This window comes from Cupressus sempervirens, chromosome 8, assembly GCF_028749045.1.
Source record: "Cupressus sempervirens isolate cs-2001-9-10 chromosome 8, ASM2874904v1, whole genome shotgun sequence".
In the NCBI taxonomy this organism is placed as follows: domain Eukaryota; kingdom Viridiplantae; phylum Streptophyta; class Pinopsida; order Cupressales; family Cupressaceae; genus Cupressus; species Cupressus sempervirens.
Window position 1 is genome coordinate 589,001,978 of NC_143125.1, and position 26,432 is coordinate 589,028,409.

A 26,432-nucleotide genomic window follows, 5' to 3' on the forward strand; every position below is an offset into this window, starting at 1 on the left:
AATTTTCTAACAATGCATTTGCAAGTTCTAATAGCACCTTTGCATATTATGGTAGCGCTTTTACACTTTATGGGCAATACTAGCTTGATCTAGACATTTTGTCATCTTTTGCATATTTTTAGTGCTTCTCATAGTTTTTAAATGCTTTTGCATTTTGTTTCAACACTTTTGCACTTTTTTGTAGTGCTTTTGCTCAGCTTTGTAACATTTTTTCTTATTTCGTAACATTTTTGCACATAAATGTTTGCACAGCTTGTTGTTCATTCTAAACATTCTATAACATATTTGCACTTATGTTCTCTATTTCGACATGTTTGTGGTGCCTCTCCCATTTGATTTCTATAAGTCATCCTGATGAATGCAACCTTGATGATTTTTCCTTGTAATGTGATTGTGCTATGAATATTTACATTGTTCTTGCAGTAATCTTTTACTATTGTGAAAATGAATTATTTAAATTTATTATTTTAATGAAATTAATTAGATACTTTAATTATATAATTTTGTATAATTATTTCTTCACCTATTATATATTGTGCATCTACACTTGATTGTGTTTGTTTATTGTGTAGGACTGATATCCCTAATAGTGGCACATGGAGCTAGTGATCAAACCTTTCATATTGAGCCAATATCATCCAATTTATGGGCGATGTATCTTATTATTATTATAACCCTCTAGTAATTGGTAAATCTGGATTCATTATGCATATGTGTCTAGACCTATGAGTGTGTCTATGCATTTAGGATTCCATAGTGGTCATGGAAGTTATTTAATTATTGTGATTTAATGTCTTAAGGGAATTTTATTATTTGTTTTATTCTTTATTTTAATTATTAACGTCTTTACCATAGTTGGATTACATTTAATTGGAATTGCTCGATTTTGTCTGGGTTAAAAAGGGATTTCATTAAGTGAGCTGGTTATTTTCATGTTTTAATATTTCACTTTTAAAGTGAATCTATATCCCATGAAGTGAGCTATATCTCACTTCTCACTTTTGAAACTTGGTTTTTGAGAGAAAAATCCCAAATTCGCTTAAGGAGGAATTATAATTTTACTTATTGTGGGAGCTGCGAACATGGGATTGATGTGAGGTTGATCTCATTGGATCTGGCTTGGGGAGACCTTGATTTTTTGAGACTTTTGGTAGCTTTAGTAGAGTGATTATTTTATTGCAAGCGTTCTCATATTTGTCCTTTTGGCTACCAAGTAGGGCTCTCCCATTTTTACATTTTGGCTCTGTTTTAGAGTCTTTTTTCACTAGTAAATTTTGACCCAATTTTTAACAAAATTTGGTTGAAATTTTGACTCATGTTGGTCAAAGTTGCGACCAAGTAGTGCATCAACCAAACCTCCAATTGGTTGAAATTTAGATCAAATCTTCGATTGAAAAGAGTGCATTTTGGATGAGCCTAATTGGTCACCATTGATCGAAATTTCAACCAAATCTTGGTGGAAAACTTTCAAGAGTTGGTCAAAATTTTGACCAATTTTGGTCTATCCCATGACCATGATGCCAAAGTCATGACCAAAGAGTTGGTCGCAATTTTGACCAATGCTTGGTGGAAAAACTCCAAGAATTGGTCAAAATTTCAACCAATTCTAGTCTATCCCATTACTAGGATGTCATGGTCATGACAAGGGTTGGTCGAACTTTCAACCAATTCTTGGTGGAAAACCTCCAAGCATTGGTCAAAATATTGACCAATTCTAGTCTATCCTACAACTAGGATACCATAGTCACTACCAAAGAATTAGTCAAATTTTTGACCAATTCTTGGTGGAAAACCTTCAACAATTGGTCAAATTTTTTGACCAATTTGATTTGTTAAAAAATAAAAATAGCAAGTTGTAGTGGATATTGATTACCATCTCAATATGTATGAGTTGCATCAATAGATGAATCCAAAAGAAGTTATTTTTGGATGGTGATTCTTTGTAGGGCAAGAAACTGACCCACAAAGGTAGGGACTACCGTGGCAGCCACATCTAATAATGGACCAAAAGCCTAGTTAGATGGAACAAAGCTATTGGCACCATCAACAACCACATATGAATCCTTAAGAGTAGAGTCTTCAAGGACAGATTGATGTTAAACCAAAGCCCCAAACCACCAATAAGGTTTTTTCTTTGATTTCCTCAATTTTACAGGACATTGTCCAACAATATGTCTAGTCCTAGAGAATACCCTACAACAGAAAGGAATTCCTTCATAGTCTAGAGTCTGAATCCATGAACCATTAGGGGTGTCAAGTTTTATATTCTTAGCGAGGCCCTTCAAAGAACAAATCATAAAAAGGATGCAAGTGTAAGTGGTATGCAAAATATCAGATGATTTAGAATCCACCATTTGGAAGTCACCAATGGAATCTCCCACAACTTCTAGAATTGAATCTAGCCACAGATGAAGGCAAAGATTCAAGAGCATGACCCAAAGAGACATATGAGAAAAAGATTTAGATATAGGGTAAATATGGACAGATTCATAAATCAATAGGTCCTGGTCATTAATGTTAATATTATAATGTATCAAAGAACAAAAACCCCAGACCACCAATAAGGTCTTTTCTTTTATTTCCTCAATTTTGTAGGACAGTGCACAAAAATATGTCCAGTCTCAGAGTAGACCCTACAATGGAAAGGAATTACTTCATAGTCTAGAGTCTAAATTCCTTCATGGTTCAAAATGAGTGATGATTGGTTATGTGTTTTAAAAAAAATATAGCAGAGGTCCCAAGATAGAAACAAATTGAGGTATGAGAGAACAAAAACCTGGAAAATAAAGTGCATGTGAAAACCTCCAAAAATAAAACAGAATAATTTAAAACATACCATTGCTTTCATCTTCAAAGCAAAGGTCTTGGCATCATATGGATTCACCTTCATATCAGTAATGAGATCGAGGAATGATTTGGGGATTGTTAATCCTTCTGGAAGTGCTTCATTGTTTGCCTACAAGAGAAATTGGTATACATCTCTTCCCATTCTCTACAAAATGCCAAATGCTCTATGTTTAGATTCCAATAAGTGCAGAAGAACCAAGATAGAAAAAAAATTGTTCATTCCTCATTACAAGAAGACTGCCAAAAGCTAGTTAAATATCAATGGAGGCTTCTTACCACACATTATAATTGTTTTTCTATTGATTTGCAAATTGTAGTATGAAACAATGTTAAGATTATTATCACTGCACTTTATGTTTATCATTCAAGCGATAAAATTTATTGATGTGTACCTTGTAGAAAAGGAGCTTCGATTCTGATGAGACTCCTAGTATTAGCCTGGGCCATGCCATCTATATTCAGTTCAACAAAAGTGGTTGAAGCAAAGAAATCCATTATTCCTAGCTCAGTGATATACATTGCATGTTTCATTATCAAGTACCTTATTCTTTGAGTTACTACTTGGCATGTGTATTCAATGGTTAGAGTGCTTGAACTTTAACATGATCTTCTATTTTTGAGGGTTTCTACTGACAAACCCCTTGGTAACTTTTTGAAGGTAGGGCTTATCTTTATATATTCTTTGAGAATCTTAAATTTTAAAACTATAAGAAAATTCAAAATTGGGTGAAGAAGCAAATTTTGTTTCTTTGTTATCATTGCAATCTAGATCTAATGCAAGTTGCAGGAACTTGAGTTACTTTAGATTAACAGACACGAGATACTTTACTCGATCCTTTTTGGGACTAAAAAATTGAACTCTACCAGATGTAGAAAATGAGACCTTCATAGATTACTGATTCTTGTTAGGTACAAAAGAATACAACATCATGCATTATGATTACTGTCTGATGATCATGTTTAACAACTTAATAGTGATTAATTTAGATGCTTATTGTTTAGTGCTATATCCAATAAATTAAATACATGACATAATAATAAAGACGACATCACACACCAGATACAAGAGTAAAATATGTCTTTATTCTATCATGAAATTATTATAGAGAAGACCAAAGATGGTTTCTCAAGGAGTGCACTTCATCCCACTACACCATGCTACCTTCCTTAATGATACCCAATATATTAAAAGACTTGGTAGTTTCCAAGAGGAACCCAACCTCCAACTAGCTAACACTTATAATCACCTGGTAGTTGGTAGTGTAAATAATTATTATTTACACTTTACTTAAGTCTACTTAGGACAAATGCATTAGTTATTAGTTGTCATCTAGGAGTTAGCATACTTTCACGTATTGACTTGACGACAACATAGGAGTTTGTTCCTATCTTGTCATACTTATCCTCTCATCTACATGGAGGATAATCCACCTTTTGTGAACGTATGTTGAGTTGTCATACTTATCTCCTAGTGCTTTCTAGCTCATTCTAGAAGCTTCCTAGAGGCCTTTATAAACAATCTCTCCTAGTGTATTTGCATGTCATATTGTATACCAATTTACATTTTATCTGAGAATACAATTTTCTTATTTTTAGATGAAACCCTTGCCTCTTCTTGTCTTTTTCTTCTCTGTGACAGGTTTTCTACATGCAGGTGATTTGAGGGCTTGTGGATTTAATTTGCATATTTTCTCAAATCCAATAGTAGTAACAAACAACTTAACAAAAATAATTGATACATTGTTGGATAACCAATATTTTTGAATATAATTATAAATAGTGCATATTAACTAGACTTATATTTTGAATCTTAGTAGTGTATTTATGGTGTTTTTGATGTACTTAAGATGAAACTTGGAGCTGCAATAGTTTTAGGTTACCCTATGAGTGCTTTCACTCTAATTTATTTTGAGCCTATAGCTGAAATAATTTAAGCCTATCTTATGGTTGATATAACTCCCCTAATTTAATTCTATCTTAATGGCTCCTCACACTATCCTTGTTGTTGACTTAAATTGTTAAACAATGAAATTCATCTCTTCAAACCAAGGTGGTCTAAAAATTCTATAAAGCTATGTGGTTGTTGTTGTCACAAAATTTTGCACCCTTGTCCAAAGTTTTTACCTAAGTATGACATTGTGAAACATGGAAAAAACCTCCAAGCTATGGGACTTGAATTGTAAGGTTGAGTCTCTAGAGAACACTGACTTCCTTTGCTATCAGGGTGCACCTAACTACACTTGGGGAGGAAAAGGGAGAAGGAATGCATGAAAGAAAATCTACCTACTCTAACCTAAGGGGTGATGCACCAAAATAGAGTGTTCAAACCAATCTCTACCCATACATGCACTTTTGAACCATCATGACACCAAAAGATATGCACATCCATAATTGTTTTGATCTAACAATTACATGCAAATCAGAAAACCCAAATAAATGACACAAGGAAGATGAGATTCACTTATATATCATTCATAGGTCAAAGAAATACAGTTATGCAAAATTGCAAATATCCATAATACACTAATGAGAGGAAAATAGGTCTTGCACAATACATTAATGGCTAAAGGGGATAAGATAGAATGCCATATAGTTCAAAGGAAAAGGGGATTTATAGTAGCATGCCAAAGCAATCTAGAGAAATAGAGAGGGTCTAACCCTTACAGAGATTACAAAATTTTCCTTTATAGCTCAGGCATAATTGGAATATTTCTAACTAAAGTTACTTTACAACCACCATCATTAAGTGCTCAGAGAAAAATAAAGGTGAGACAAACACTAGATTTTATTTGGCATGCTTGAAAAGGCATGAAAATCATGAAACCCTAACTTGGAAGAAACCCTGAAGTGAAAATACGATGCCAATCAATGCTAAAACCCTCAAAATGGACAACCAAGTAGTGGAAAGAGTTTCCCTACATCATTTCTAGCAAAGCAATAATTCTGGAGTGGTTGAAATTGATCAAAAAGATTAGATCATGCAAGAAACCCTACCTTCCTTGCTCTTGGTTCATGAATCAGCAAAGTTAGCAAGTCAGCCAAGTCAAGCAACCAGAATAAGCCATGCGGGTCACTCATGTTATTTCCTTTTGCACCTCATAGAGTCCTCGCACGTTTGACTATCATATCACCTTGATTGCGCCAACCCTCAAAATTTAATCGTGATAGTTTACAATATTGTTGATTTAATTGCAATGTCAATCTAACTGTGCCTACCAAACTGGGCCTGATGGGACATGTGGCAAGACCTCACTATGTTGCTATGACTAAAGGTCAATAATTTTCCCATAGTGACATAATGAGAGGCGTTGATCTTCTTCCATCCAACGGCCCCAAAGGTACATCCAACTTGTCAGTGCACCAACTAATAGAAACACGACCATTTTCCATCCTATTTGGCATTGACCCACCACATTGCAGCCCACAAAAGGAAAGGATCCACCTGCCACATGTCAATCTGTCACTATGGTTCTATGGATAACTACCTTACAACTCTGCAAGGTGACATAGCGACAACTATAGATCATCTTTGATCTAATGGTGAGTAAAATCATTGAAGGAACTAGCCCACACCTTGCACTATCAACACCTTATCCAATGAGAAACCAACAAAATGCCAACTCATTTTGACAACTACCTGACTGCTCTAATAGGAAAGGGTCCACCAAGTTGTTGCTATGTCGCATGAAATAACTACCTTGCAACTCTACACAGTGACATAGTGACAACCATAGATCATCTTTGATCTAATGATGGGGAAGTTGTGGGCCCAAGGAAATATTAAAGCATGTAGTCACTTAGGAATAAGGAAATACATTAAAGTTTTATTTTGTTCATTTTTGTATTTCAATTGAATATTTAATAAAAAAGTGGAAAGTGACTGTTGGGTCAACCTATCATTTGAATTCAAATATTTGGTAGGGAGGCAAATATGGTTAACAGTTGTTGATTTTATTTGGTTAATTCCTATTTTTTCTTGGTAAAAATATTTGGCTAGAATTAGAAAGAAAGCATGTGTCAATGATGGTTCTATTATACAAGATTTTTAACAATAATCTCATTTTTCATTGTAGATTTTTCAAAGGAATGATTGGTTAAAATTAACAAGTTTAGGCAAGACATGAAGCTTCCTATTCTAACCAAAAATGAAAAAGTCACTTTTTTGGTAGAGTAGTTAGTAGATCAGTTCAAAGGCCAAATGTGTATATCTAATATCAAAGATGGAGTAGTTATTTCGGATTGTGTTCCTAGTTTAGATCGAAAGATAGCATTTCATAATTATATGCATTCATAATATCTTCAGTATGTGAATGGCACAAAATTTGTGTCAATTGGGGTTGCTTCTAGAGATAATTGGTTTGTGTTGGTTCTGGCTATCGATACAACTAGTGACAATTTCCAAACTTATAGTATAGGCATGATACATTATGTCAATGAGCTATTGTCTTGAATTTGGGACATTACAATAATCATTGAGGGAAGAATAAATAGAGTCCCATCATAGCATTTGTAAAACATCAAAGTTTAAAATATCAATAGAAGCCCCGATGACTAGAGTTTACAGTTAACATATTCTAGATTATTTTAATCTATATGATCAATTTGACAATGGTTTACTTAATAGTTATGGATCCCATATATCATAAAGATATACTTGAAATCTTTCATAAATATCATACTCAAGAAGTTGGATGACACCATCAATGGTGTCCTCTAATGAAACATCAATATAATTTAACTATGCCTTTTTGTTACCAAGAAAGACTAATATACAAAAAGATTTGTGAAATCTATGCAAGACAACATAAAGGACCAAAATTGATACTTACATGCATATTACCTTTTTTGTGAAATCCCAAGATCCATCCCATTGCTAGGATCCAAAATAAACACTACTTGCTCATTACAACATTTTGCCTCTTCATCATAATTCTCATGCATCACTTTCAACCACTCTTCATATTCCTTATCCAATTGATTAATTGAAATTTGCTTACCATCTCTCTCTATACCAACATGCACTAAAAGTGAACCACATCAAACATAATAATGTTCATCTTAACAAAGTTTTTGTTGCAAAAATCTAAAATCACAAAAATGAAACACCTACTAATGTAATAAACAAGTGAAAAGATTTAAAAAAAAATTTAACTGCTTACACTAAGCCACCTACTTGGAGAGCTACCATCCAGCTTGTTGCTAAGATCTCTTAATGCAATAGTGAGTTGGTTCTTGTGGACAAGGTTAGTCTAAAAAAGGAACATACCAACAATCTTTGAGATATGCTAAAGTTATGTGTCAAAAAGTTGTTATCCACAGAAAAAAAAAATAGTAACCAAAGTAATGTTTGTGAGGTCTTATGGTTGCTTAAAAGAGCCTGCAATCTAGATCCAATAGACCATGCATTGTATTTTAAGTGCAAGGAGATATCCATTATAAATTAATTTTAATTACAAACCTAGCTAAATGGGGACATTCTAAATCAATATGTGCACACTTTTGGAATCTCAACCCATCAATTCCATTATGCCTATGCCTTAAAATATGGTAGGAGATTTTGACATCCATTAAGTTTTATAAATATATGAAAAAGAGAAAACTCCAAATTAACATTCTTTTGAGGTTTATAAATTAAAATACAAGAATTCTCTTGAATTACACAAGTCATTATTAGACTCCAAAGATTGTCATGAATAATTTTGGATTCAAAAGATGATACACAACTTGCATATGTCAAATGACTACATTTTAATTATACATTTTACAATATAGATGTCAATTAAAAGGTGCTTGAACATCTTTATATTTTAACAAGTTCGTGTGTTATAACATGATGTTATAGAAGTTGTTTAGTTTTGTTAGGCTTAAGAAAAATTGTGGCACTAGCTTAAGTTAAGCTTCCTATTGATGCTTGATGTCAATTTTTCCTTCTCGCATGCAAACACCATCAAAATTAACTAAGATCCATTATAAACAATACTATTGTAACCTTAAAATTTGGCACTAGTGTCTCAAAAATTTGTTCATTGTTCTAAGTTTACATGCATCTTATAGATTTGAGTTAATTGTGATAAACCCATGTCTACAATAGATCTAGATTGATGTTTATCTTACTGAAACTACATATTCATTTTTACCTTCAAGAACCAAATAAGCCAATCATAATCTTTGAGATCTTGAACAATATAGCTCATAGTTTATAGAATTCTATTAGCACCTCATAAAATGATCACCTAGTAGTTAGTAGTGGAAGCAAAAATGATGTCATTGGTTATATTGAGCAGTTATATGATAAAATTTTTTTGCCTTAAATGGTGGAGGTTTTAGTCATTACAAGAGAATGAATCAAAAATAACCACCACAAAAAGTTGCCCAAAACTAGGAAAGTGATATAATCAAATTTCCTGCCCTCCAGCTTTTGTTCCATCCCTCTTCCTATAGAGGAATTTAGGTTGACAACTTGCATCTAATGACAACTTTGATTAGTAGAAAATCAATGAAATGATCCATAATGTTGTTCAATGTGACAAAATATGATCAGTTTGCTTTGTGAATAAGACCTTGCCTATTTTTCATCCATATGTAAAATCATCTTTAAATAAAACAAAATAATCTTAAAAGAAATTATAAATTCAGCACCTACATATGCAATCATGGCACTTGAAGCCACTCTTCTCAGAACAAAAGGTAGATAGAGGACAATGACAACCTACAAGTAGGATGCTAGATTCTTAATTACAAGAAAATTGACATAATACTTTTTTCCAACTGACTTGTATAATAAATAAACCTTGTTATATAATTAATATGAAGACTTTGAAATTGTATATTTATAATTGAGTCTTCTAGAGAAGTACCATTATTTGATCCATACATTGGAACTAACTAGGAGATTTGAGAATATAAAACTAGAAGTGTATGGAGCTTTTTGGAATAACAAGGATATGCTGAAAATGTTCACTAGTGAGTCTAGCAAGATTTTTAAAAAATGAATGTCTAGAAGCAAATACAAGAATTACAATCAAGGTAAATCATATCAAATTCAAAAATCAAATCAAGGGAATGAACAAAAAAAATCAGAAGGCAATGAAATCAAGCAAGAGATAATCAACAAGGGCATAACTTTTAAAAGCAACATTTTGATTTGAGAAATTATAGACACACATCAAGTCCTATAATTATGGTTAAGGGCATAAAAGTGGTCATTTTTATAAAAAGTGATTTGAGACTAAAAACAAATTATATATGGCCATAAAAGTATAAAAAGATGAACAAAGATACTCTAGAATCTTTGCATGCATGTAATGGTAGAAAGGTGAAAGAAAAGGATCTTGTATTGATCCTAAGTTGGTGAGCCAAGAATCACCATCAAGATCATAGAAGTGATCTATTAAGCACCTAGAAAGAACTAGGAAGTAAGGAAGCAAGCCTTGTTGTTACATTAATGATGCAAACTTTTGATACTCAAAATTTTCACATAGTTAAATCCACAATGTTATTGACATATATTATCAGACCTCAAGGATGTTCGTATGTGTAGTCTAAGTAATGTGAATTTGATGAGGACATTTTTATAGTAGTTAGTCTTTGTTAACTTACACTTGATATAAGTTTTCGTGTGACCACTTATTCTAAACTAGCTAATGTTAATTATAGCCTATGCATGGAGTGTGAAATTTTGAATCAAGTTATAGAAACATTACATTATTTTCCCAATAGTGACTTAGAACCATCAACTATGTTGTATTGTCTCAGCCCATATCCTCCCTCATTCTAGTTCAAACCACTTTGTAGTTCAGCTGAATATCATTAAGGATTCACTCCCAAAATAATGTCCTTTCAAGTTTGAAAAAATATGGGTGAGGGATGAAAACCTAATGAATACAATAGAACAAAAGTTGAAGGAAGCAGAGGTATTAGGATCAAAATATATTATATGTCTTAGTAACTAAGCTAAAGCTAATCAAGAATAAATTGCTACTTTGGTAATTGTTATGAAGAAAAAGAAATAATAGATTATGAAAGAATAGAAAGATATCCTTGGTATGTTAGTTTGAGCTTCACTTGGTTTTGAGAATACTTTAATATTCTCTACTTAACAAGGCTACCCATGTGAAGGTAGAAGCTCATCTAGCCTCACTCCCACCCCCCAACATCAATCTAAATTACCCATTATCATCAATTACATACTTCATTCATTCATTCATCCATTTATGAACTATAAGATTCAATCAATACGATCACATAACATTTATTAATATGATATAAAATTCATTAATACACAATACTAATCAAGACTTCATTAACATATTAAAACATTTATTAACATGAAATAAAAGTCAATATTAATATGCAACATTCATAGATAATTACTCAAAACAAAGTTTTTTCATTATCCAACATAGTTTATCAAGCAATGTTTATCAAAGAGCGTTGTTTAAAAATATTTTTTTTTTCTTATCTCTATTAAGAAAAAGGCTAATAGGATCATCAATATCTTCCTCATTCTCCTCCTCTTGTGGCACATGTAATGTCAAATTATGATGCCTCCTATTTCGAGGAGTAGGAGGCCGCTACACTAAAGGGGGCTCTATTGCAAGAACATGTAAATGGGTTAAATTGACATACTCTTGTTCTTTTTTCAACTGTTACAAATATTTAATTAAGTAGTACAATATAACACACATTTTTCTTACATGACAATACTGCATCATGTACATTAACATTTTGATCTGCCACCATGTCAACATGTTGAACACTTGGAACATGCTCCACTCCTTCACCATGATGTTCAACATGCTCTAAAATATTCAAAAAAAGGTTACATGCCAAATTGCAATTGAATATGTTAAATTGCATTAGTAATTGTGCAATTAATTTTCAATAGAAAATTAATACCTCCACTACTATAATGCACATCATGGCCTTCATGATGAGTAGGTTCTATGATAGGATATGAAGGTTACAATGAAATGTTATGCACACTATTATGTAGTCAATTTATGTTCAAAACTAACACCAAAAAAGAAATTTCTCAACTATTCAATTTGATTTACTTTTCATCTAACCAATTTACTCATCTCTCATTTGGTGCACCAGATTCTTTAGTATGGTTTTTAGATTCTTGGCATAGGCATGTAGCCATGACTTTATAGCCTTCCTTCAAGGCAATTTTTTTTCTTCATTCGTGAGCTCTACATTGAATTCTGTGCCATTTTCTTTTTTTTAATATCATCAGTCTTGCATGTATGATTTGATCAAGCAAAATTGTTTGCAACATTATATGAAAGAAATTATATGAAAGTACATTGTTGCTACTTACAAGTCAAGACTGAAGATTCATATAGCCATCAGAGCCAAGTTTGTGTTGGCCAACCTTTTATAGTCTCGCTTTTGTAGCCATTGATGTGTCCTACAATCTATGAACAGTTTGAAACATGTTAGATTATATATTTACAAAGATCACTAATTAGTGCATGATTAAATTCTACTTAATACTATCATGGCACGCCTTCTTTTGCTTTATTCTTGTTCATTTCCTTTATTATCACATAGCCTTTTCTCTTTTGCATCTTCTATTATCTCATTCCACTCCATTGGTGGAATCATACGAGGATGATTGTACTTTGGGTTCTCCTTTAGACCCCTGGTATATTGGTCCCTCGCACTCTTTATATGTCTTGATGCTCTTTTGAGAAGTAGGGCAGTGTCAAAAATGCTTTTTCCAAAAAAATCCTCAAAAGATGTAGTGAGTTGATTTTTTAATTCAAAACCTTGTTCATTCCACCTTTTAATTTTTTTATTTATTTTTTGATCAATAGCTTTAATATAGTACAATAAATGGGAGAAAAAAAAATATTGCTGTAATGATATGAAACTATGTACCTTTTAGTTATGGTGGGTCCAAATAGCCTCAATGTCATATCAAAAAGATGACCAAAGAAAACATCATTTCCTACAAAAACATCATGAGATTATCAGTCCAAAATGAGTTATATATAATTTTAAAATAAAAATTAACCTTTAAATAATAACAATTTTTAAGCACTTGGAAGTTTTCATAATTTTAACAGAAACATAGTTTTCTTGTTCAACAACAATGTCCCTACAAATGAACCAGTACTAGTCACATAGACTACTCCAGGAAATGGATCAACTTTAATTGTTTTGGTCTCTATTGCTCTATTGACTGAAGGTCTACCTATTAGTGCACAAAATAGGTACATGAATATAAAATCCACCCAACAAAAAAAAAAGCATGATAAGCACATTACAAAATATAGCAAAACAATGTTTTACTAGTTGTAGTTGGCATAGACGAGGATGTTTGCATGCTCCTTGTTGCTAACAATGCATTCAACAATATCGGACCAATGACTGAAGGAGGCATCCACACTTCATCATGAGCTAAAGAATATAATATTTTTAGCAAATAAATTTACAATGGATAAAGATCAAATGGGATACTAGCTAGAAGCATCCAAAAATAAAAGTTAAGTGTTATAATGTTGATGGAACAAACAATGTTGCACCAATTTCAATTTCAACATTAGATATCCTATTTCAACACTGAGTAATTTTCTTAAATAAACTCAATGGTGTATTAATACTGTAATATTCACTAATGTTGTAAAGAGAAAGTGTTACTTACACGAAGGTTGTGTGCTACAACCCTCACCATGTTCACCATGCGGTGTCACAACTATCACATATTGTTGTAGAAGAACACATAATATTTTAGATCATGATTCATAAGATACTATAAAATATAAAAATCTACTAAACTTCTATTATTGCTTGAGATTAATTACTACTTACCTTCAAATATTCAACTCTATGGTCTAATTCTTATTTCAGTGCCTCTTTCTCCTCACTTGTGTCACCCTTGATGATAATGCTATCAATTTCATCATTGTATCTTTGTTTGAGTTGTTGGGCCATGAACATAGGGTCAGCACTAAGGGTGATGTCATGTAGAAATGACACCCATATTTCAGATTGCATTTGATCTGTTGTCATTTTAGTTTTTCCCTATCATTTGTGACATCAATATAAGTAAAATTCATTCAAAATAACTCCAAAGCCATAAAGAAAAGAAAATAATAATCTAACATTTGTTTCTCTATAATTTGAACAATTACAATAATTAAAGTTTACCTTCATTAAAGAAGGTGTGTGAGATGGTGCATCCCTACCTATGGGTGGTGGTCTATCCATGTCGCCCTATGAAAAAGATTAGTAATTCTTAGCAATCAACAACAAAATAAAACTATTTGACATGTTGTACTTAATGTTTATATCTACACATATGGTTTTCAAAGAAAAATTTGGTGTAACTAATGTGTATATCTGCAAAATTCAATATCAGTAAAACTCCATCAAAATAACTCCAAAGCCATAAAGAAAAGAACATAATAATATGATATTTGTTTCTATATAGGTAAGTGCGAGAAGTTGGGTCTTACTTTTGGACAAAAGGTGGAAGTGTTTGTCCTATTTTTGAAATTTTTTGTTAATTGTTGTCAAACTTTGATGCATTTAGAGATTGAAGATAAAATTAGTTCAAAAATAAAAATTGTAGTGTTTCGAATTTACTTTTTGAATATGTAATTTATTTGTGTACCCATATAATTTTATTTTATTTTTGTATGGATCTTTAAAAACCACCTTTTCAAAATGTTTGTTTCAGGACCATATCACACTCGTGTACAAATACCATAATTTGACACAAATAAATCAAATTTTGTAAATCCTTTTAAAAGAAGTTACCTAACACACCAAAGTTTGATGATAATATTTTCTCTTAATTTTTCATTGAATATTTTTTTTAAAATTAATTTTTAATTGACTAAAGGTAAATTTTAAAACCTCTCATGTACGGACACCATAATTTGATCAAAATTTCACTTTTTTCAAAAAGAAAATTTAACATCAAAAGAATTATATGTAGATTGATGACATATAAATTAATATAAGAAAAATCATAAAATAAAAAAATTATTAAAGTTTTAGTGAACCTCACTATTTTACATTTAGGTACCACGTTTGATTAAAAAATAATTCAAATAGTAAATAAAATCATAACACTAAAATTTTTATATTTCTAAAATTAGGATAGTGAGAGCTCTAACTAGTCTTTGTTTCATAAAAAAATTTGATCAGGAAGACCCTCTAAAAATTATGACAAGGCATGAATTTGTTAGTTCAATGCCTTAGCCAAATCTTGAGAGGTGAGGTTAAGGCATAGGCTTGGTCTTATCAAACCTATCCTGAATCAAAATTCGAAGGAGGAAAAAAAAATCCCTCCCCATATTATAAGAAATGGGCACCCATTATTTGAAATTCAAAAAATGGATACCCATTTTGAAAAAATAAAAGCAACATTTAAAATACATTCAAAATCCCCCCAAAAATAAAAAAAATTGAACTTTTTAGAAATGGGTACCTATTTAAAAGTTAAAAGTGGGTACCCAATTTTTAAAAAAAGGGTACTCAAATTTTAAAAAATGGGTACCCATTTCTAAAAATTTAAATTTTTTATTTTTTCAAAAATGGCTACCCATTTTTTGAAAATAAAAAATGGGCACCCAATTTTTAAAAAAGTGGGTGCCCATTTTTAAAATTTAGCATCAGGTGCCCAAGCCTAAAACATATACCCTTTTTTTAAAAATGGGTACCCGTTTCTAAAAGAGCATGATCTCAATCTGCAGACTTTCAAGAATTGAGACACAACTTCTTTCTTCTACCCATATAATTTGAACAATTACAATAATCAAGGTTTACCTTTGCTGAAGAAGGTGTGTGAGATGATGCATCCTCATTTGTGGGTGGTGATCTATCCATGTTGCCCTATGAAAAAGATTAGTAATTCTTAGCAATCAGCAACAAAATGAAAGTAATAGACTTACCCAAAAAAATATTAATAATAAAGTAGATTGTCTATTGGAGTCAATATTAATTGGAGGCAATTGGTTTAAACATTATACTTACTAGTCCCATGATAGAGATTTTTTTGTATCTACAAAATTAAAATTGTAATCTATCAAAAGCTCTTCTCCTACACTTATTGATTTTATCACACATACAAAAACACAATTTCCCTTGCATTCCTCGAATATACAATTTGCCAACTTATTAGTTGACACAGGTTGAGAACTATTTATAAATCTTACAATATTCCCTATTTCTTCTGGCCTTCCATCAATATACATAGCGGACATTTTACTTTGATTATTTTCTTTGTATTGTATATAATTTGGTGACAATGCATACCTACACCTACTTTTTTTATATTGCACAATTTGCATCCAATTGTTGTAATTGTAACAAGGTCCTATATACTCCATCAATTCAACAACTTTATTGTAACAAACCTTTAAGTCATCTATGGAAAATAGACACAAATTGTGTAATGAAGATGGAGCTATACAATATATCCTTTCATTAATAGAAAAATCAGTGTTAACTAGAGGTAGTTCCTTGGTACCCATTCTTTTTGAAGACATGTGTACCTTAAGGGAACCTTCTTATCACCTTCGCTTTCATTATCATATGAAAATGACTCCCCTAGCAAGAAAAAATTGCATTCATTTGTTGAATTTTCTTCTAGTCTTTTAACCTCTTGTTGATCTCCCTATTTTAGACCTACTAGATGTCTCACTTTTGTCTTCTATTCCCACATTTTGCTCACTCGAGGAAGGCAAATAAAAAAAAAACCTATTTTTTAATACTTGCAATCCATAAAATAAGAGACACACTAAGACAAAAGTTGATGTTGATGGTAAAGAGAAGATATGCAAATAAAAAATTGAATCTATAAGGTCTATTGACATATACCTGTCGATCCATGTGACTGTGCAAGATCTTGGTCAAAGGCGTTGTATAGACTACATATGTAAATCATTTATCTAAGTTAGCCAAAAAATTGGTCTAATTAATTTGCATATCTAAAAAAATATTGGACATATTGTACTTAATGTTTATATCTACGTATATGGTTTTGAAAGAAAAAGTTGGTTACCTTGCTTATAAAATTCACCTATATTGTAATGAATGAAAAGTTGTCCTCTTACAATGCTCTATAAACTAAAAATTCTGTAGAAGAAAAAAATTACATGATGCATTCATCAAAATCAAAAAAATTTCTATAAATAAAAATCATGACCCCATTATACTTGACATTGATCATACCTCAATAGACATTTCATTGATCACATCATTGATCATCATCTTCATCCATGTCATCATCATCACCATCATCGTACTTGCCACTTTGATCATGACTGTCACCACCACCATCTTCATCACCATCATCATCATCTTCATCACCATTATCATGACCCTCATAATCATGACCATCATTTCCATGATCATCACCATCTTGATTAGCATGATCATGATTGTCATCATCACCATCATCATTATTAGCATGATTAAAATCATCATCTTCTTCTTCATCATCATCATTGTGTAACAGTAATCCGTGATCATTATTTACTTCATCTTTTGATTCTTGACTATCTTCTTCTTCCATCACATTATATTTTATAGGCCTTCCCCTTGAATCATGTCTAACAACAAATGACCAACCTAGTTTGTGTGGAATGCCCATTGGCTTGGAAGATCATAGAGCTCATTTCAAACTGGCTCCAATGATCTTGTATTAATCATTGTAAATCCACTATCATGTTCAATAATAGTCCTATCAGGATCCTTTTGATTTAGTCCCTATACCATTTGATGACAAATATAACTAATTTGAATGAATTAAAGTCACACTCAAGTATATCATCCAAAATGCCATAGTATCAATTTTTAGATTGTTGAGGATATATGTCATTTCTAGATGAGATATTGGTGACTACAAAGACTACACTTATCCTAGAATCACAAGTTTTCTTCATTTTGTCTAACTTTTTTTATGACCATGGTAGTACATAGCTTTGTGGTGTTTGACCTGCAATTATTTAAACATGTCAAAATTATTTGAATCAATCTATGAGTTGATATTAAACTTATGACTCATGATTAGTAATATTCTACATATCTTTCTATATCTTAAGCCATATGCTATATCAAGTACTATTGGTATAACATTGGGATCTCTATTGCGATGAGCTTCTTTAACTAACAATGCAATATTGTCTCATGTTAATGAGAAACCATTTTTTTGAGATTGTTGAATCCATACTATTATCCAATCAAGATTGTTTGTAATATAAAAATATAATGCAACCCACTCATGATCAACTATAAAGAAAACACCTAGACCAGTTAGAAACAACTTATATTGATGATGGATAAGAATTAATTAACTACAAAAAATAACTTATAATTACCTCTCACACTCCTCAATCTACCTTTTCCCATTAGGTACTCCCCTTCAAATTTGTTAATAGTGTTGGGATCCCAAATGCAATCTATATGGATATTTGCTACAAACTTTAGAAGATATTAACTAATGTACACCATGGTCTAGTATACCATATATCCCTCTACCATAGAACCCTCAATACGTGCTTTTTGTCGAACCAAGCCCTTCATAAATTTCAAGTGCTTCTTAACCATCCACATTGACCTAGTTTGTATAGGTCCACACAATTTAATCTCCTCAACTTGATGTATGAGGTAGTGTTCTTGAGCATTGAAAAATGTTGAAAGTAGACACTTTTACATTTCACACATAAGATGTGGAATTTTTCTCTTTCAATATTTTATATCTTTTTTTATCAATTTCTTTAGATGATAACCACCTAAAGAGATTCAACACACAAGAACATATAAATGAAATTTTAGATAAAATTATACAATAGATTACATAAAAAGTAAAGGAAGTCATAGATATAATATATGTGCAACAAATCTAAGAAAAAATACTTCTATCGTCATGTATTTTCCAAGATCATATATAACTTGTTTAATACTGTTCTCAAATTGGTTTGAAAGGAATAGTGGTAGGACATACTGCAATCATTAAAAAATGATAATTTCAATATATTATTAAATAATGCAATAGGTGTTGGAATTACAATAGGAAAGGTAAATTTCTTGGGAGGGAGGGGTGAATTAGTAGTTTAAACTTGGACCCATAAAACTTTCACCACACATCCATCTCATGTATTCAATGAGTAAACTAAAATAACATGTAAAGTATGCACATCTAAATCATGTAAACATATAAGCATTCAAACACCTATAACACTAGATATGATTACCCATAAACCCTCCAATGAGAAATTAAAATTGAGGTGGGGATGAAATCCACAAATCGTCACTACTATAGTAATAAAGTGTATCCAATGAAGGTTACCATGTTTTGACCATGAAACATGATCTATCTGGTGAAATGTGTGCCCTATTAAAGGCTTACAAAGACTATTAGGTCTCACCTTGTTAGAGGATTTCAACACCTTGTTAGAAGTATGCCTTGCTAAAGGACTTTAACTCACAATTAAGTAAGCACCCTATTAAAAGATTTCATACAACCTGTTAGGACTACTCTGTTAAGAGATTTTGATTGAAATCACCTATTAGAATGTCTCAGCTTTGGTCATATGGTTAGCACTTGATTGCTTGATAAAAAATCACCTCTAAATCGATGTCTTCTTGATCCTTCTTGATCAAATTTCTTTTTGCTATATCATTTTCCTTTCCCCTATTCTGCTCTAACTAATTCTGCAATGTAATCCCACTTCATAACTCCTTAGTCACTATGAGTGTACTATTTCTACATGCAAACTTCTCTCTTAGCTCCTTCAATACCTTTCTCACTTGCTAGAGAGTTTAGGGCTTTTCCTCCTTAAGAAAACTTAGGTGACTTAGGGTTAGGTATGAATCTATGGCTAAGATTAATCCATTTTTCCACTTAATCCTTTCCATTTTCTAATTGGTTGCATGTAATTACATAGAGAATTCAACTTGAGATTCATCCTTATCTCCAAAATATCAAAATATAATCTTAAGTCAGCTCAAAAATAGTTTGCATAGTTATTTGTGCCTTTAAAAATAAGTATGTCAAAACTATTGGAATTATGGATGGAGTAACTGAGAGGGGGGGTGAATTAGTTACCACAAAAATAAATCCACAAATCCCTTAGATGTCTAAAATACCTATTTACTGTTGATACTTGATAAACACAGCAAGAATGTTGTAAATCGGTAGATTAACTAGTTATTGATAATCTAGCATTCATTATTATTAATATGCATACAAAAGTTAAATAAAATGAACATGAGAGACACCAAATTTAACATGGAAACCCAATATGAAAAAAACCACCAAGTAACTAGCTACCAATTTTTTAGTCTTCTGAAGTGAGCCCTATTAGGAGCCAACCTTGTTAAAGATTACAATACACATTGTTAGGTGTGACCCTATTAGAGGATTTAATCACCCTGTTAGGAGTGGCCTTGCTAGAGGTCTTTAGAACAATTCAACTGAACTATCACCTTGTTAGAGGGTTTGCAAAATGGCTATTAAACCAACTCTGTTAAGAGATTTGAAATCATTGCTACAATGGTTAGAAAGTAACAATGAATTGACCTGAATAAGATGCAACTAAATTTTCTAATAACAAACCTCCATTCTGCACTATTAGATCCTTCTTGATCAAATATAGCTTTGCTACTTTTCAATGATCTCTGATCATCCTTCAAAATTTTCTCTTAGTCCTTCTTTCTCATTCACATCCATCACACACTCAGAATTCACAACTTGACCTCTTGTATATACCATTTAGATTATCAAGTTGACTCATTCACAAGTTACATTTACCAATAAACCATATATAAGTTGGCTAAAAATATCACATTAAACAAATAAACTTTTATTTCATAAAATAATGGAATCCTTCACTGGCCAACCCTGCTCGATAAATACTGCTTCTAGAAATAATTTCCTTAGTTAACCATCTTAACTTGGTTAACACTGCAAAAGTTGCAAAATCCTTTGGCCATCGAGTTAACTTGGTAAGAACTAGATTTCCTTCACTGTCCATAAAATCTCGGTTATAACTGTTTCTTGCACTATTTTCTCTTGATGATTGAGTGAGCTCGGTAACAACTGAATTTCTTTTGCTAAACCTTGAAAGCATGGTAGCAATTTCTTGTGCAAGGTAAAGCTTGAGAATTCTTGGTAGACACTATAAACCTTCTTTGCTAACCTTGTGAACTCAGTAAACTTTGTCTTTTTCCTTGCTAACCATCTAAGCTCAGTAGACTCTATCTTTTGCCTTGCTAACCAACTGAGCTCGGTAGACTTTGTCTGATGACTAATATGACATTTGTGTAACATCAAAGACAACACACAATTGAATAATTGTATCCAACAATCTTCCTCTTTGGCATTGATGGAAACACATGTCATAGTAGAATGAAATTTTGAAATGGGTCTAAATAGATCTTTACTTTATAGAAATCTCCCTCTTACACAAGCTCTCATTTTCTTGCAACTTTCAGAAAGATATGATAGTATACTCTCCCTCTTTGACAACACATGCCAAAGATAACACAAATTAAATGAATAGTATTGTACCTGATGCACTGATTCATATGCAATGTCTTCATTACTTTGCTGCATCAACTGAGAGATCTTCAATTCTATTCTTGTTGATGCATCACTAAAACTATATTTTAGTAAGCGTCAAATAGGGGAATGACCCCTAACTTGCCTCTTAGATATAAGAATGCATCCTTAGGCAAAGGCTTTGTGAATATGTCAGGAATTTGTTCCTTTGTATGGACACATTTCAATCTGATTTCCTTTTCTTGTACCGATTCTCTAACAAAGTGACACTTTAGAGCAATATGCATAGTTTTTGAATGCATCACTAGATTCTTGGATATGTTGATTGCACTTGTGTTTTCATAAAACATAATAATAGGTTCTTTGATTTCTTGCTTCATACCTTCCAATAATTGTTTGAACCACACAATGTTTGAGCAGTTTACTACTGCTGCAACATATTTAGCCTCTATTGTAGACTGGGATGTACAATTCTACTTTTTACTTGTCCAAGAAACCAACCTTTTTCCAAGAAAGAAAGCTCCTCTGCTTGTACTCTTTCTATCATCAACATTCCCTGCCCAATCCGCATCAGTGAACACTTTTAAATTCAGATTTCTTCCAAGTTTATACCATAATCCATAATGTTTAGTTCCTTTTAAATATCTCATGATCTGTTTGATTGCCATCATGTGATTTTCTTTTAGTTTTGCTGAGAATCTTGTCACAATTCCTACTACAAGTGTAATGTCTGGTCTTGTATGTACTACATACTACAACTTTCCAATCATAGATCTATACAATGTCTGATCCACTTCCTTTGATTCATCATCTTTGGTAAGTTTCAATCCAGTACACATAGGAGTCCCAACTAGTTTGTAGTCTTCCATACCAAATTTTTTCAGTATCCCCTTAATGTATTTAGATTGAGTGATGTAGATGCCATTCTTACTCTATTGAATTTGAAGACCAACAAAGAATTTGATTTCTCCAAACATTGACATTTCAAATTCCTTGTTTATTTGTTCTAAAAATTATTTGCAAAGATCATCATTTCCTATGAACAAAGTATCATCTACAAATATATCTACTAAAACAATCTTATTATCTGGTCCTTCCTTTATGTACAAACTACTGTTATCATTAGTTCTTTGAAAACCAATCTGAATAAGATGTTATGCATTCTTTCATACCATGCTCTAGGGGCTTGTTTCAGACCATATAATGCTTTATGTAGTTTTTAGACCATGTCCTTCTTGTTTGGATCAACAAAACCTTCAGGTTGTTCAATGTAAACCTCTTCATCCAATATGCCATTGAGAAATGCTGACTTGACATCCATCTGATAAACTTTGAATCCTTTGTATGCAACATAAGCAAGTAAGGTTCTGACACCTTCCAATCTTGCAAGAAGAGAAAAAGTCTCACCATAGTCTACACCTTCTTCTTGAGAGTATCCTTTGCATACCAGTCTAGCTTTGTTCCTTGACACCTTACCATCTTCATTTAACTTGTTTCTGAATACCTACTTAGTTCTGATTACATTTTTGTCTTTAGGTCTAGGTATAAGGGTCCATGTTTTGTTTTTCTCTATTTTTTCTATCTCTTCATTCATAGCTTCAATCCAAATTTTATTTTCTAATGCATCTTTGACATTTCTAGGTTCAAAATCAGCAAGTAAACAAGTGCCTTTCAACTTACTTCTTGTCATTGTTCCTTCTAATTTATCTCCAATGATCTGATCTGGTGCATGATGTTTCCTAACATACTTGGCTAACATAGGGTCCTTTCCTTTTGAATGACTTGCATTGTTATCCTTCTATGTCTCAACTTCTAGTTTTGGATCTAGTTGCTCGAGCTCTATAGATGTTGATTCGGTAGCTTCTATTTGCAACTTGGGTTCTTGCAACTCAATAGGCATTGGCTCAGTTTGAACTTCTAGTGACTCGGTTACTAAAGACTCTAGAATTGAAGATTCTTGATTAATAGGTATATTTGGCATTGTATTAGGTTCAAAATAAACAAATCTCCTATAGTCTTTAGATTCCCTTTTGTTTTCTTCTTCTATTCTTTCTGCAAACTCATCAACTTTCACATGTGCACTTTCTATGACTTTGTGAGTAGACAAATTCAAACATCTATATGCTTTACTTTTGCAAGAATATCTCAAAAATATTCCTTCATCACCCTTTACATCAAATTTACTTTTTCTAGATTCTTTCAAAATGTAACATTTGCTTCCAAATACTTTTAGGTAACTCACATTGGGTTTGTAGCCATAGCACAACTCATAGGGGGTCTTGAATGAGTCCTTTCTCAGCTATACTCAGTTCAAGGTATGAACTATAGTGTTGATATCTTCCTTCCAATATTTGATAGAAATGCTTTTCTCAATCATCGAAGGTTCTTGCATAGTCCATGATAGATCTGTTCCTTCTTTTAGCTATTCCATTTTGTTCAGGAGCTCCTGGTGTCGAAACCTGTCTTTTTATTCCCCTTTCAATGCAAAAGTTATTGAACTCATGTGAAATGAATTCACCACCTCTGTCAAACCTTAAACATTTCAATCTTTTTCCCATTTCCTTTTCTACTCTGGCCAAATACCATTTGAACTTTTCAAATGCTTTTGATTTCACTCTTAGGTGCATGACAGTCATCATTCTTTGATAATCATCAACAAAAAGAATGAAGAATTTTTCACCAGTATAACTTTCAATGCCAATAGGTCCACATAAATCAATATGTACAATTTCTAAAATTTCTTTGAACTGATAGTTCTTGCTTTTAAAACTAGTTTTTCTCATTTTACCAATTTGACAATTCTTGCATAGACCAACCTTAGGTTTCTTTATGTTAGGAATGCCTCTTACTTTCTTGAATTTTCTTATCTTTATCAAGTTGTCAAAGTTTACATGACATAACCTCCTATGCCATAGCCAACTTTCTTCAACTTGAGCAATAAAACATGAACATTCACCAAGTTCAAGATAAAATAAGTTACCTTTTGTTTGAGTGCCTGATCCAATCAACTTTCCTTTGTCATCTAGCAGTATTGCTTTTCCATGCATAAATTCTACTTTGAATCCAGTATTGAGTAGCTGTGCTACACTCAACAGATTGTGCTTTAGTGGTTCTATCCAATATGCATTATCACATACAAGTTCCTTGGTAAGTGAGATTCTTCCTTTTACTCTTATACAAAAAGGTTCATTGTTACCAAATCTTACACAGCCACCATCATAGTCTTCAAAGTGTTCAAACTTAGTTTTATCACTAGTCATGTGTTGAGAACAACCACTATCTATAATCCATGTATCATTTTTTCTTACATGAGAAATGAGTGCCATTTCTTCATCATTATTAGCTTCATCCTTTATAGCAATGTAAACAATTTCATCTTCTTCTTCATCATCATAATCATTAGAAACTTTTGCCATGAAACATGTTTTCTTACCTTTATCCTTGAATGATTTGAAGTCTTTCTTGCCATTGCATTTGTGACCTTTTTTCTCATCCTTGTTGTTCTTATTTGGGCACCTAGCAGCAATATGTCCAATTTCTTCACAAGAAAAATAGATTAGAGGAACCTTACCTTTGTATTTTCCTTTGCCTCTTGAATATTTCCTTGCTAGCAGAGCTTGAACCACTTCAAGATCACTGTCTAAACTCTGTTCTGATTCTTCATCACTATCTGATTGAGGATCCTTTAACTTTTTGCCTTTTTTTTTGAGTGAAATCTTGGCTTCAAATGGTAATTCAATGTTCTTGGTAGCTGAAACATAATTATCATAGTTGTCTAGCTCAAATGCAGTCAATCTTTCGGCTATTGCCTCTAAATTTATCTTATGATTTGCTTCACATCTTCTTTCTTGAATTATAGAGACTTTGATTGCATAAATAGGAAGTAGAGTTCTAAGAACTTTACTTATAACTGTCTCCTCCTTGATGTCTCCTCCAAATGCTTTGATTGCACTAACACATGCTTTAACTCTTTCCACATATTTTGCAATGTTTTCATCCTCTATCATCCTCATTTGATCAAATTATCCTCTCAAACTTTCTACTTTGGCTCTTCTCACATTATTATCTCCTCCATAGATCTCTTTCAGCTTGTTCCACATTTCAAAGGCAATTTTGCAATCCTTGATGTCATCAAATTCTTCATAACTCAAAGTAGATGCTATATCTATCACCATGTTGTTGTGAGTTTTCTTTTTAGCAATCTCATTAATAGATAATGTACCAGAAGGTTCTACATATTTTTCATGAACATAATTCAGCCCTATATCACCAATAGAAGCTAGATGAAGTCTCATCAACCCCTACCATGCTGAGAAGTTGTCCCTGTTAAGTCTTGGAATTTCTCTCTACTAAGACATCCTGGCCTTTGGGTTAGATCCTTGAAATCTTTTCCTGAAAGCACCAAAAGCTTTGGTACCAATTGTTGGAATTATAGATGGAATAACTGAGAGGCGGGGGGAGGGGGGTGAATCAGTTATCACAAAAATAAATCCACAGATCCCTTAGATGTCTAAAATACCTATTTAGTGCTAATATTCGGTAAACACTGTAAGAATGTTGTAACTTAGTAGATTAACTAGTTACTAATCATCTAGCATTCATTATTATTAATATGCATACAAAAGTTAAATAAAGTGAACATGAGAGACACCAAATTTAACGTGGAAACTCAATATGGGAGAACCCACCAAGTAACTAGCTACCAATTTTTCACTCTTTTGAAGTGAGCCCTATTAGGAGCCAACCTTGTTAAATGTTACAATACACACTGTTAGGTGTGACCCTATTAGAGGATTCAATCACCCTATTAGGAGTGGCCTTGCTAGAGGTCTTTAGAACAATTCAATTGAACTGTCACCTTGTTAAAGAGTTTACAAAATGGCTATTAAACCAACTCTGTTAAGAGATTTGAAATCACTGCTACAATGGTTAGAAAGTAACAATGAATTGACCTGAATAAGATGCAACTAATTTTGCTAATAATAGATCTCCATTATGCACTACTAGATCCTTCTTGATCAAATATAGCTTTGTTGCTCCTCAATGATCTCTAATCATCCTT